Genomic DNA, 13,296 nt, shown 5'->3' on the forward strand with positions numbered 1-13,296 from the left:
TGAAAACTTCCACTCAATGTGCAGCAGCAGTCAAAAAAGCAAACAGACTATAAGTGATCATTAAGAAAGGGACAGATAAGACCGAAAATACCATATTGCCTCTATATAAATCCACATTGCAACCACATCTTGAATATTGTGTGCAGATGTGGTCACTTCATTTCAAGAAAGATATACTGGAATTGGAAAAGGTTCCAAAAAGGACAACAAAAATGATGAGGCGTATGGAATAGCTTCCGTGTGAGGATAGATTAATAAGACTGGGACTTTTCAGGTTGGAAAAGAGATGACTAAAAGGGATAGGATTCAGCTCTATAAAATCATTACTGGCATAGAGAAAGTAAATAAGGAAATTCTATTTATTCCTTTTCATAAGGGTCACCAAATGAAATGAATAGGCAGCAAGTTTAAAACAAAGGAAAATATTTCTTCATACACCACTACATAGTTAACCTGTGGAACTTTTTGCCAGAGGATGTTGTGAAGGCCAAAACTACAACAGGGTTCAAAAAAGAACTAGGTAAGTTTATGAAGGAAAGATCCAATGATGGCTATTAATGGGCAAGGATGCTGTCCCTAAATTCTGTTTGCCAGAAGCTGGGAATGGGCAACAGGAAATAGATCACTCAATGATGGAGTCTTCTGTTCATTCTCTCTGAAGCACCTAGCATTGGCCATTGTCAGAATACAAGATAGTGGGCTAAATGAACCTTTGGCCTGATCCAGTATGGCCATTCTTATGTTCTTATCTTCGTCAAATCCAATTCAGAATGCTGTTGTCAGTAGGTTTGTTACAAACCCTGATTACAAAGCCCAGAATACAAAGCCCAGAAGTATCATCAGGAAAATGCAGTGGAGTTCGGTCTCAAGATCTGATAATATTTCATTCATAAAGTACAATGGTAAAGAACTACACCATGCCAAATGAATATTTTTCTCATAATCTAAAGTAAGCTTCCATCTATAGTTAGGATTATCTATGCAAGTTGGCATTCAGACTTGGTGGCTGGATGTGAGCTCTTCAGGAGTGTGCCCGCAGAAGGAAGGAATTTCCAGAGAAAGCAGTGGCCAAAATGAAAGTGGGGGGAGGGGAAGGGAGAGATTGCTACAGCGGTGAGTGATCAGTCAACCATTGGTGAGAGGCAGAATGATGACAGAACTAGAATCCTTATACTACAAATGTAATAAATGCAGTTGATGTAAGAGATTCATGTCATCCCTCTCTACAGCCCCAGCATAAGAGGTCCCTGATCCGCAGCTATGTGTACCCTAAACCTCTCCTCTCTGTATCTTCAAGTTTATAAAATGTCCCAGTTGGCCAGAAAGATAAAAGGAAAATTTAAACTTTCAAACACAATACTGCTTGTCAGAGGGGAATATTAGCTTTTATTCTTTACACAGACTCATTACCATACAGAACAATTTTGTTTTCTAGCACTGCGTTCCAACACCACGTTTTCCCGCATTGTTATTACTGTCTCTCGCTCTTGAGACTGCTTTCCAATTTCCCACTTTAACAAATCTACATAATAATAAACACAAAATCCTCACTACATAGGAAGCAAGTATTTTGTTCCTTTTCACTACAGGGCACATTAGAGTGGTACTGATTCAAGTACAATGAACAGCTGTTATGCTGAAGAGATGATGGCGTATCACAGCACAGTTTAATGTCTTTCTTGGAAGGAAGGAAGGATGCAGAAAACAGACTGAGGCAGAACATAATATCTATGGATAACACTTAAGGAAAGAGACTGTGCTGCACCTCACTCAGAGTCCAGGCAGAGAAGAGACCATGATGGCTTTACATCCACTTTTCACTATCCCCATCCTAAGAGGGCAGCTTAACCTAGACTGCCCTGGCCTTGTATATTTGGGGTTTCTAATGAATAAAATATGCTGTTGAAATTCACAGAACTACACATTTTTTACTGAGCCCCTGATTCAGAAAGGTACTTAAGCTCAGGCCTAACTTTAAGCATATGAATAAGCACATTAAAATTAAGCACATACTTAAGTGCAGTGCTGGGTTTAGCACTAGCTAACACTACCTAACAAAGAAATAGAAGCAGACTTGCATCTACTAAGAGTTCCCTTCATTAGCACTTCAGAATCTTCTCTTTCCCATTCTACAAGTGTTTTGGTCTCAGATATCCACTAGGATCCAGACTAAAATGTAAAACCACTCCTTCCTGATCTAACTAGCTTCAGAGTTGATAGCTTGTGGAGATTCCTGCACAATTTCACTGATGAGATTTTTCTCTCTCCAGTGGACTAGTTGAGATAGCGGTGAAAATCTCACTCCTATGTACAGAAATATAAGTGCAAATTAATTGCTGGTGCAACATTGAACTTGCAAAATGAGACGGTCTTGAAAAAGTCAGGCTCCTTGCAGTAACTTGAGAAGGGTACCATTTCTCACAAAAGCTTGTTTTGCCAATAATTGAAGATTCGAATTGGCCAAAACATTCTGCAAATTTGCCAAACACTTGTCATTGAACAAAATGTATTGATAAAAATAAAAAATATATATTTTCTAAATAAAACATTTTTTATACAAAAGGACTTTTCATTTACTTGATTTTATTTTTAGAAAGGAACAAAAACTCAAACAAAATGTTACTCAAAATGTTTTTTTTTTGTTTTAGGTTCAATCATTGAACTTAAAAAAAAATCAGCTATTTGCACAACTCTAATAGCAACCAGAGACAGCAGAAGTTTCTGGCATTGCTTCTCAGAATCATCAGAATTGTGTTCTGTTATATGAGTGAATCTTCTATTGTTGCTTGCTGCAAACACTTGGAGAAACTTAAAGGTTTTCCTCTATAAAACAACCCATTTTACATACTGTTGCCACCCAGTAAATTAAAGATGCATTTTACTTTTGTTTCACAGTCTAAAATGGACTACATTCTGCTTATTGTAATAGACAGAAAAATAGAGAACAGCACAATAAACTTCTCTCTACAGCCTGTTCTCACATTTTTGGGATTTCTTCCCTGTTGGAACTTTAAAGTGGGGTGTATTCTTGCTCAACTGACTAAAGTTCTGAACTCAACCCAATAAGTAAAAAATAGTCTCCTATGCTATTCAAAGAGTTTGTCCAGCTGGGCTGTTTCTATATATCCTGTCAGGCAGAGAAAGATGTTCATCAATTGCCGCCTCCACGTTTGGCACATAAGGTGGCTTTGCATAATTCACTGAGTGTGTATTGATGTTCTTGGAAGGCCCAGCAGGGCAGTCACCAAAGAGGAAAGCAGGCAGAATCAAAGCACAATCAAAAGTAAAGCATGTGTACACACACACACACACACACACACACACACACACACACACACACACACACACACACACACACACAAGAAACATAAGACAACTGGGCTTGGAGGGTGTGATGGGCAGCAGAGGTTTGATTGTTGTGTTTTCTTTACAGCTAACATAGCATTAAATTCACATAATCTCTAGTACTCTTGTATTTTCTAAGCACAGAGTTCTAGTTCTATTTGAGTCAATGTTCCCAGCACAAACTTCGGTTCTCTATGGGACAATGTACTTCATGCTAAAAGCTTGCCATTTTAGATCTCAACTGGAATAATAATTTATTCTCTATTAAGAAACATCCATCTGTTTTCAAATTAAAAGCAACACATAAAAGGGGCCAATATAGTAATCAGTGTGACATTTTTAACAACACAGTGCTCTTTTTTCCTGTAATTCAAGAACATACCTTGTACACCCCAAAATGACCAAATTCAATTTATTTAGAAAAAGATGTTTTGCAGAATGAAACAATTTCAGAAGGATTGTCAGCAATGAGAGCAAGGGCTGAATCCTTTCCTTATTGAAGTCAATTGCAAAACTCCAACTGACTTCTATGGGAGCAGGATTAGTCACCTACTTTACCCATAGGCTGCCACCAGGTGCTGTGATCATGTCAGATTCCGCATATTTTGTAAAGTTGGGGGCTTAGACAAAACTTGGCTGGGAGATTTCCGTGAACACCAGAGCAGTGCAAGATCTGGTACTATCTCCTTCTAGGATTAGTAAAATAATGCCCCAGCATAAACTGTGTGGATACCATGCTGGTGGAAGTGATATCTTGCCTGAGGTGCAGATTATTAATATTTTTTATCTAGGTGAGGGTGATACCTTGGAAGCTCCAGTCAGGATCCAAACCACTTTTCTGCTAGATACTGTAAACACACATAGACTATGGACATCTGTGGCCTGAAGGGCTTACAGATGAATGCTCTAGCCCTGCAAGTCGTTCTGTGTGTGCAAGCTATCGCACTTGCTTGTAGCTTAATTGATGCAAAGAGAACAACTTGCTGGATCAGGGCCTAATTTAACACCAGACAATGCTTGGGTTTATCAATGAGTCAGAGAGAATGGGGAAAGCAAGACGAGGGTAATGACGACAAACTCACTACGGACTTCCCTGCACTAAAGTGTAGTGAGACATGCGGGTACATACAGTCCATAACTGGCCTATGTGGACTCTGCTGGCACATACCAAAAGTTCTCTAGTAAACATTAATGTAGTGCTCTTTGAAACAGTACTACATTAATGTACACTATAGAATTTTGAGTGTGTTCCACCAAGGTCCACACAGACCAGTTAGTGCAACCCACTAGTGCAGAATGGCATTTACACACCTAGGCTATGTCTAGACTGGCATGATTTTGCAGAAATACTTTTAACGGAAAAGTTTTTCTATTAAAAGTATTTCCGCAAAAGTGCGACTAGATTGGCAAGGGTGCTTTTGCGCAAAAGCATCCATGGCCAGTCTAGATGCGATTTTGCGGAAGAAAGCCCTGATCGCCATTTTAGCCATCAGGGCTTTTTTGCGCAAAACAATTCTTCCCTGTCTACACTGGCCCGCTTGAGCAAGTATTCTTGCGCAAGAGGGCTTTTTCCCGAGCGGGAGTGTGAAAGTATTTGCGCAAGAAGCACTGATTTTGTACATTACAAAGTCAGTGCTCTTGCACAAATTCAAGCGGCCAGTGTTGCTTTTACACAATATTTTGCCAGTCTAGATGCACCTCCTAGTGTGAACACACACACACTGTAGACAAGCCCTCTGTATACAGCATATACTTCTCAGTACATTTTTAAAAGATCTATAAACAGAGAAATGAAATAAACATCAGTAATCCCTATTGACCATCTCCCTAGCTGAAATTCTGACCATATACATGACTATTACTGTTCCCATGACAGTGCTTATTTAGTCCTGGTCAAGTTTCATGTTAGGTACTCAGATTCTGCCCACTTCAATTCCCTACTGCAATTACAGTCGGAAACACATTTTTATATAAATAAATAAATAGCAATAAGACTAATACGCTAGCCAATAATGTCTCTATTTGGCCAACAATCTGCAAATGTAAAGAGCAGCTATTGAAACATGGTAGACATGTGTATTATACGGTAAGTCCTTGTATTAAAAAATACGTCATTCAAATGCTAAACTGCAACAGTTCTATACTGTTAAATTTATTACTCTAAATAAATTTATTACTCCGTAGCCAACATTTTTTCCACATATTTACTGGGAAAGTCATATTTTTGTGTTACTATGTGAAAGGGATTTAAAACCATTTGGAAAAGAAACCCAACTTTCTCTCTGCGCCCGCCTTGTATGCGGCTCATGGAGTCCGGCATGCCGTGTGTTCCGGCTGTTTGCAGGTCACGGCTCAGCTGCGTCACCCCACAGCCTCGGAAGCTGGGAGCAACGGCCACACCACGCACACGCCGGATGTGACGCAAAGGCAAGGGGCGGGGTCAAGAGGACGCAGGGAGGTGACATCAGGAGGATGCCGAACAGAAGGTGGAGGGCACAGAGTTTAAAATGGGGGCAGAACAACATTGCAGGGAAGGAGAAGAGGGGAACAGCATGGGGGACAGAGGAGACCCAGGAGGTATTGGATGGTTGGGGAGAAAGGAGGTGTAGTGATGGCCCTTGCGCTACCGGGGAAAAGATGGCGGACAAGCAAGGCAGCAGTCAGAGGAAAGAGGGGAGGAAGTAGCCCAGGGCAGGGTTTATTGTTAATGCCCGTGGGCTGGCACGTTTCGGGGGGAAGCCCCACCAGTCGGACAGGAACAGGAATAGTCTCTGTCTTTAGGGCTCTGGGCTGGGGCCTGTGAGTAAGGGCAGGTCTGGGCTCCTCTCTCCCATCTGCCAGGAGCGAAAACGCTGAACGAACAGTACGTTAATGAAGGCTTATACAGGCTGCCGCAGGAGCTGGTGGGACCTTAAAAACTGTGTGTAAGGTGAACTCCGAGACATGGACCAGGGAGAAAAAGAGTGGGGAAATGAACTTGAGTAAATAAACCCCTTTGTGAACAAGAGGGAAAACGGGGGAATAAACATGTCCGTTAACAGGGCTCCTAATGGAGCATAGGGACTCCACAGTCATTCCCCATCTCTTGCGATCCTTAGTGATAGGCTTGATTTGATCGAATGTTAAGCCAACTGCTTTTACTTCGTCCAGGCAGCTTCGTCGCCATGTTTGTTTGAGACGTCCCCATTTCCTCTTTCCCTTTTGATTCCATTCCATTGTCTCATGATACATTCCTTGTAGTCCTTATGCAGAATGTGGCCTGCCCATCACCATTTTCTTTTCTTAATCTGGACCTCCATTGGTTTCTGATTTGTTTTGGTCCACAAGGTTTCATTTGGCACTCTATTGTACCACTTTAGCTGGAGAATGTGTCTAAGACATTTATTGACAAACGTCTGAATTCTCGTAGGTGTTGCTCTGGACAATGTGCCACACCTCCAAGCCATTCAGCCACACTGATTTCACATTGGAAGTGAAAATACGTAGTTTGGTTCTTGTTGAAATGGCTCTTGTACCCCAGACTAGTCATAGTATGATAAAGGCTTGTTGCGCCTTTCGTATTCTTGCACTGATATCCTCTTCAATTCCCCCATTCTTGCTGATAGCTCTCCCCAAGTATACACACTGATCTACCTCTTGCACTGCTTTTCCTTCAATTGTAATTCCACCTTTCTGTATGTTAAAGCAGATCAACTTGATCTTCTCTTGACTAATCTTGAGACCCATTTGCCCACCCTGTAGGGCATCTGTCTTCTCTTGCATATGCTCTAAGTCGTCTGCAAACTCTAGAACTTCAAGTTTCCTAGTTTGAGTCCATTGGAGTCCCCTTCCTAAGTCAGCATATGCTGTTTTTGTGACCTAATCTAGGACAATCAGGAAGAGTAATGGAGAAAGAAGGCAGCCTTAGTGTACACCTGTTATGACCTGGAATTTTTCTGACAGTTTTCTATCATGGGTGACCTGGCAAGAGTATTCTTCATACAGTTTCTTGATAATGGTAATCAGTTTGCCTAGAACTCCATAATGTCACATGATGGTCCAGATGGACTGCCTGTCCACACTATCGAAGGCTTTCATAAAGTCTATTAAGTTGATATAAAGTGGTGTTTGCCATTCAATGCATTGTTCTACGATGATCCGAAGTGTTACTATCTGGTCTGTGCAAGATCATCCTCTCCTAAAACCTGCCTGTTCTTGTAGTTTGTGGTCTATAGCATCTTCCATTTGTTCCAGGATGACTCTGGTTAATACTTTGCTTGGGATGTACAGGAGAGTAATCCCCCTCCACTTTTCACGGTGACAGATCACCGGATTTAGGGAGTTTCACTAGCAGCCCCTTTCTCCAATTCTTTGGAATCTCTTCTGTTGTCCATATCAGATTTAGCAAACTGTGTAGCTGGTCCACTATAGCAGCTCCTCCTCCTTTTAGTACTTCAGGTGGAATATTATCAGGTCCTGCTGCCTTGCCATTCTTTAGGTTCCTTATTGCCTTGCAGACTTCCTCTTTTGTAATTGCCCCAGTGTTGATGTCTAGGGGTTCTCCTGCTTCTAGATGTGGTGGATTTGTTGGTGGGTGTTCTGTTTAACACTTCTTCAAAATGCTGCTTCCATCTGGCTAGCTGCTCATCCACTGAGGTAAGTAGCTGACCATCTTTGTTTTTGACTGGTCTGTTTGGGTTTCTCTTCCTTCCACTCAAGACTCAAGTTGCATTGTACAGGGTTTTCAGGTCCCCTTGTTTAGATGCTGCCTCTGCAATCTCATTTATGAAATTTCTCTTATTCCTACCGAGACTTCTTTACTTCCCCAGTGATTTTGTGGTGTCTGGATGATGCAGCTTGTTCCTGGCCTCTTGTTTTTGCTTGGTTGACTTGTTGTTTGAGTGCCTTCCGTTCTTCAATCATTCTCCATGTCTGATTTGTGATCCATTCCTTCCAGTTAATGGAAGGTCACCCTAATACCACATCACAGGTTTCCACTACTGCTTCCTTCATTAAGCTCCAGACTCCCTCTGCAGTTTGTTCTGCTCCTTCCTTGCTTTGGAGTGCCTCAAAGTGGTTGCTCAAGGTAATCTGGAAGGCTTCTTTCGTTTCTTGTAGCCTCAGCTTCTCCACATCGAATCTGGTTCTTGTGCTGGGCTGTCATTTTCTTGCCGCAAGTTTCATTTTAAGTTTAGCAACTACTAAATGGTGGTCTAATCTGATGTCTGCTCTGCGCCTGGCACGTACATCTTCCAGAGATCTTCATAATCTCCTTTGGACTGCAAAGTGTTCGATTTGGTTTTGTGTATGACTGTCAGGTGATACCCAGGTTACTTAATGGCAATTTTTGTGTGGAAAGTGTGCCTCCAAATTCTTTAAAGGCACATATGTCCACAAGGAGTTCACCATTTTCATTCATCTGGCCTAAACCGTGTGTTCCCATTTCTTTTTCCCTACAGGTGTTGTCACTGCCTACCTTGGCATTCATGTCTCCCATCAGGATCAGCATATTGTATCTAGGTATCTTGTCAAGCACCAGTTGCAGTTGTATATAAAACTCTTATTTCTCTTCTTCCACTGCATTAGTTGGGGCATAGCACATTATGATGGTAACCTTCTGAAACTGGGATTCAAATCTGGCTCTGATCAGATGCTCTGATACTGGCTCCCACTCTATCAGACTTCTGGCAGTATCTTTGGACAACAGAAGAGCTACTCCTGCTTCATGGATGTCATCTTACTTCTCTTTTCCTGAATATAGTAAGGTCTTTCCTGACTTCAGCCTAGTCTCTCCAAAGGTATTCCATCTGACCTCACAAATGCCTAGGATGGAGAGTTTGTACACTTGCATTTCTTCTGCCACTTGTGCACAACTCCCTTGTTCTCTCAGTGTTCTTACATTCCAGATGCCAATCATCATGCATTTCTTATGTGAAAGCAGCTTACTCCCCAGGGACATCTGGGGTCGGCTACAGTACAGTGACGTGAAATTTATAAGTAGTAAGCTTTAAAAAAACCCTGTTTTTGAGTAACTGCTTTAAAGAGATGACATGACTTCAGCCTTCCAGAAGGTGAAATGGATCCCCTAAAATGGACCCAAGAAATTTACTTGGGCCACTCAGATGGAAACTGAGAGTATGTCTACACTACAAAGTTAGTTCAAACTAACGGACGTTACTTCGAACTAACTTTCATAGGCGCTACACTAGCGCTCCGTTAGTTCGAATTTAATTTGAACTAACGGAGAGTTTAGTTCGAACTAGGTAATCCTCATTCCACGAGGATTAAGCCTAGTTCGAATTTACTAGTTCGAATTAAGGGCTGTGTAGACCCTTAATTCGAACTAGTGGGAGGCTAGCCCTCCCCAGGTTTCCCTGGTGGCCACTCTGGCCAACACCAGGGAAACTCGTATGCCCCCCTCCTGGCCCCGGACCCCTTAAAGGGGCACGGGCTGGCTACGGTGCCCGTGCCAGGTGCAAGCCTGCCAGCACCCAGCCAGCAGACCCTGCACCTGGCACGGATCGAGCCACCCACCCGATGCGCCCCAGCCCTCCCCCTCTTCCCGGGACCAGGCTGGCGGGCACCCACCTGGGCTAGTGCGGACATCGTGGACCTCGACCACGATCTCCACACTAGGCACAGGAAAGTGGCCGGCTAGGGCAGGAGAGCTGCCTGCTTGGCCACCCAGGAGCAGGTGTGCATGAAAATCAAGCTTACAATGGCCGTACTAGGTCAGACCAAAGGTCCATCTAGCCCAGTAGCCTGTCTGCCAACAGCGACCAACCCTAGGGACCCTGGAGGGGATGGACCGAAGACAGTGACCAAGCCATTTGTCTCGTGCCATCTCTCTCCAGCCTTCCACAAACCTTGGGCAGGGACACCACTCCTACCCCCTGGCTAATAGCACTCCATGGACCCAACCTCCATGACTTGATCTCACGTCCCTTTAAACTCTGTTCTAGTTCTAGCCTTCACAGCCTCCTGCAGCAAGGAGTTCCACAGGTTGACTCTTTGCTTTGTGAAGAACAACTTTCTGTTACTAGTTTGAAGCCTGCTACCCATTCCTTTCCTTTGGTGTCCTCTAGTCCTTCTTTATGGGGGTCGGGACCCTTTAAGCGCAGCCCTCGGCTAGCCTCAGACAGCATCTCCACGCTCTAAGTCCTCCTCTGATGCCCTGCCGGCACTGCTTCCAGCCATTCTTAAGCCCGGTTCAGGGTCCACTTAATGTGGACATGCTAGTTCGAATTAGCAAAACGCTAATTCGAACTAGTTTTTAGTTCTAGATGCGTTAGTTAATTCGAACTAAGCTAATTCGAACTAATTCGAACTAAGTTAGTTCGAATTAACATTGTAGTGTAGACATACCCTAAGTACTTAAACATTTCCAAAATCACCACATGTATACTCGAGATTGTCTTCAACAACAGCCAGTAACAACTCTTCATACATTTTAATTATATGTGGGTGTTCTGGGATATCAGTGACACTGTGGCTTCAGAGCAAGAGAGTTGGTGAAAAACCTGAAGATAGCAGTCAACCTATAAGGTTTGGGAAACAGTTACTGATGGAAATTTAGCATTTTGTTCATCACGGATTATTTATATATGCCCTCTATCGTGGGCACCCACCATGGATTATAACCAACCAATGTGTCAGGGTGACCAATTTTCCAAAACTACTTAGCTGAAATTATGTTGTAACTAACTTATATTTAACAATTATTTTGTAGCAGTGCAGGATTAGCCAAATCCCTTTTGCAGTATTTATATGAATAAGTATTGTTAGGGCAAGTATAACAGGATGGCTCCCTTACATATAATCTTCTAAGGTATATTTCTTAGGGTATGTCTAGACTGCATCCCTCTGTTGGCAGAGGGATGCAGATTAGGCTGGTCGACACTGCAAATGAAGCAGAGATTTAAATATCCCATGCTTAATTTGCATAAAAATGGCTGCTGTTTTTGCCAACTCAGCACATTGTCAGCAAAAAGCAGCAGTCTAGAAGGGGATCTGTCGAGAGAGAAAGCCTTTTTCGACAGATCCCTTATGCCTCCTGCAAGGAGGTTTACAGGATCTGTCAAAAAAGGCTTTTTTTCCTCGACAGAGCCTCCTCTAGACTGCTGCTTTTTGCTGACAAAGTGCTGAGTCAGCAAAATGCGACTGCCATTTTTATGCAAATTAGGTATGTGGGATATTTAAATCCCTGCCTCATTTGCAATGTCAACCTACCTAATCTGCATCCCTCTGTTGACAGAGGGATGCAGTCTAGACATACCCTTAGTGTGCAAGCAAAGGCTCAGTCTTGGAAAGACATGCTGCATAGTAGTGTTATTTTTGTTATGCAAGCCTCTGGAAAGAAGCAATTGTGCAAATGGCAGGAAGGTTCTGTCTTGGTTTCTCATTGGAATTAGTCTTGAATAGCTTGGGGCTATAGTTTCTGGAAGAAGGGATTTCCTTGCTTACTCTTTCACCATTTCTCTTCCTGTGTAAAGGAACAAGTAACACCTATCATACTCAAACTTTGTGACACAGATTTCTCCTCCTTGGCAAGTCAACCTGCAAGGCCACAATACAGCAAGGCAATATTACGACATATTGCAAACTCTATAGTCATGTGCTATATGTTGTTGTCACTGGGACAGATGAATTACTGCTAGAAAAGGCAGCTGCTGTTTTCTCTCTGTACCGTGGAGGATATTTACTCTGAAGCAGTCAGGCAATGTTTCCAGCACTACTCGCCTTTCATATTCCACTGGGCCAAAACAATTTAGTTTCTGCCAAGGGTTTCATAGAAACCTCCCCTCCAAAGGCTGCAGCAGGCTACACAGAATCAATGCATCCTCAGAGTAGACCTACGCAAAGTGTTTGTTGCAAGTTGTTGAGCGACCCCAAACAGCAAAAGATCCTGGTCTGGATTTACAGATCTGTGCGGACAGCAGACAAGATTCACTGTTTCCTATGGCTTGACTGAGTTTTACATTGAAGTTGAGAGTTTGTTTAAATCTAGTCTAACCTCAAAATGAAACTCAGGAGTGAGAGCCCACAAAGGCTGAAATGAAAGAAAATGGCCTAAATGTACAACAGGTATAAACCGATCCTAGTATCAGCTTCAAAGTTTACTAAAATGTAAGGACAGACAAAACATGCAAATATATATTTAAATAAAGTTGGGATGGATTAAGTGGAGTCTAGTAAGTCTCAGGATTGGGATAGAAAGTCTCAGTCTAACTTTAGTTATTTCTTAATTTTAACTTGGTCAAAGTTTCTATTGATTTCCATCAGAATTTGCAAGATTAAGGACTATATAAAGGACTGCAGGATTTGATTCTTAAGCTTTCAGTGAATTTCAGTTTTGCTTCATTCTTCCCACACACTTTTTAGTTTGATACAATATAAAACCAAGAATTTAAATGCAAGTACTTTTTTGATTGAATGATCTCAGTAGTTATATTTGTGGGCAAAAACAATGAGGAGTCAGCCCAATGGCACCTTAAATATTAACAGATTTATTTGGGCATAAGCTTTCATGGTTAAAAACCCACTCGGCCAGATGTACTGGAGTGGAAATTACTACTCTGCCCTAGGTCAGTTGGTATTCTAGACCTTACAAGACAATGCTGGCAACTAATTCTATAGTAAACTATCTAAAGACAGCTAGACAAAAGTATGAGACTTATTCAGAGGATAAAGGATGAAAAATATATGTACAGGTGAATCACAGTTTGTAACTCCAGTTATAAAAGCTTTTCAGGGTACCCAGCTTGACTCTGGGGATCTTAGCTTTTCATCTACTACACTTCCCTGAAAAGCTACATCTACACTGCGGATACCAGAGATATCCCGAAATAGCTTTCCGTGTCTTAAGAGCAAGCCCATTATATCAAAATATAACAGGCTTGCTATTCTGACATCCCTGTAAACCTCATTGCATGAGGGATAAGGGATGTTTCTGAATAGCGCAAATTGTGTACT

This window comes from Pelodiscus sinensis, chromosome 3, assembly GCF_049634645.1.
Source record: "Pelodiscus sinensis isolate JC-2024 chromosome 3, ASM4963464v1, whole genome shotgun sequence".
NCBI classification, from domain to species: domain Eukaryota; kingdom Metazoa; phylum Chordata; order Testudines; family Trionychidae; genus Pelodiscus; species Pelodiscus sinensis.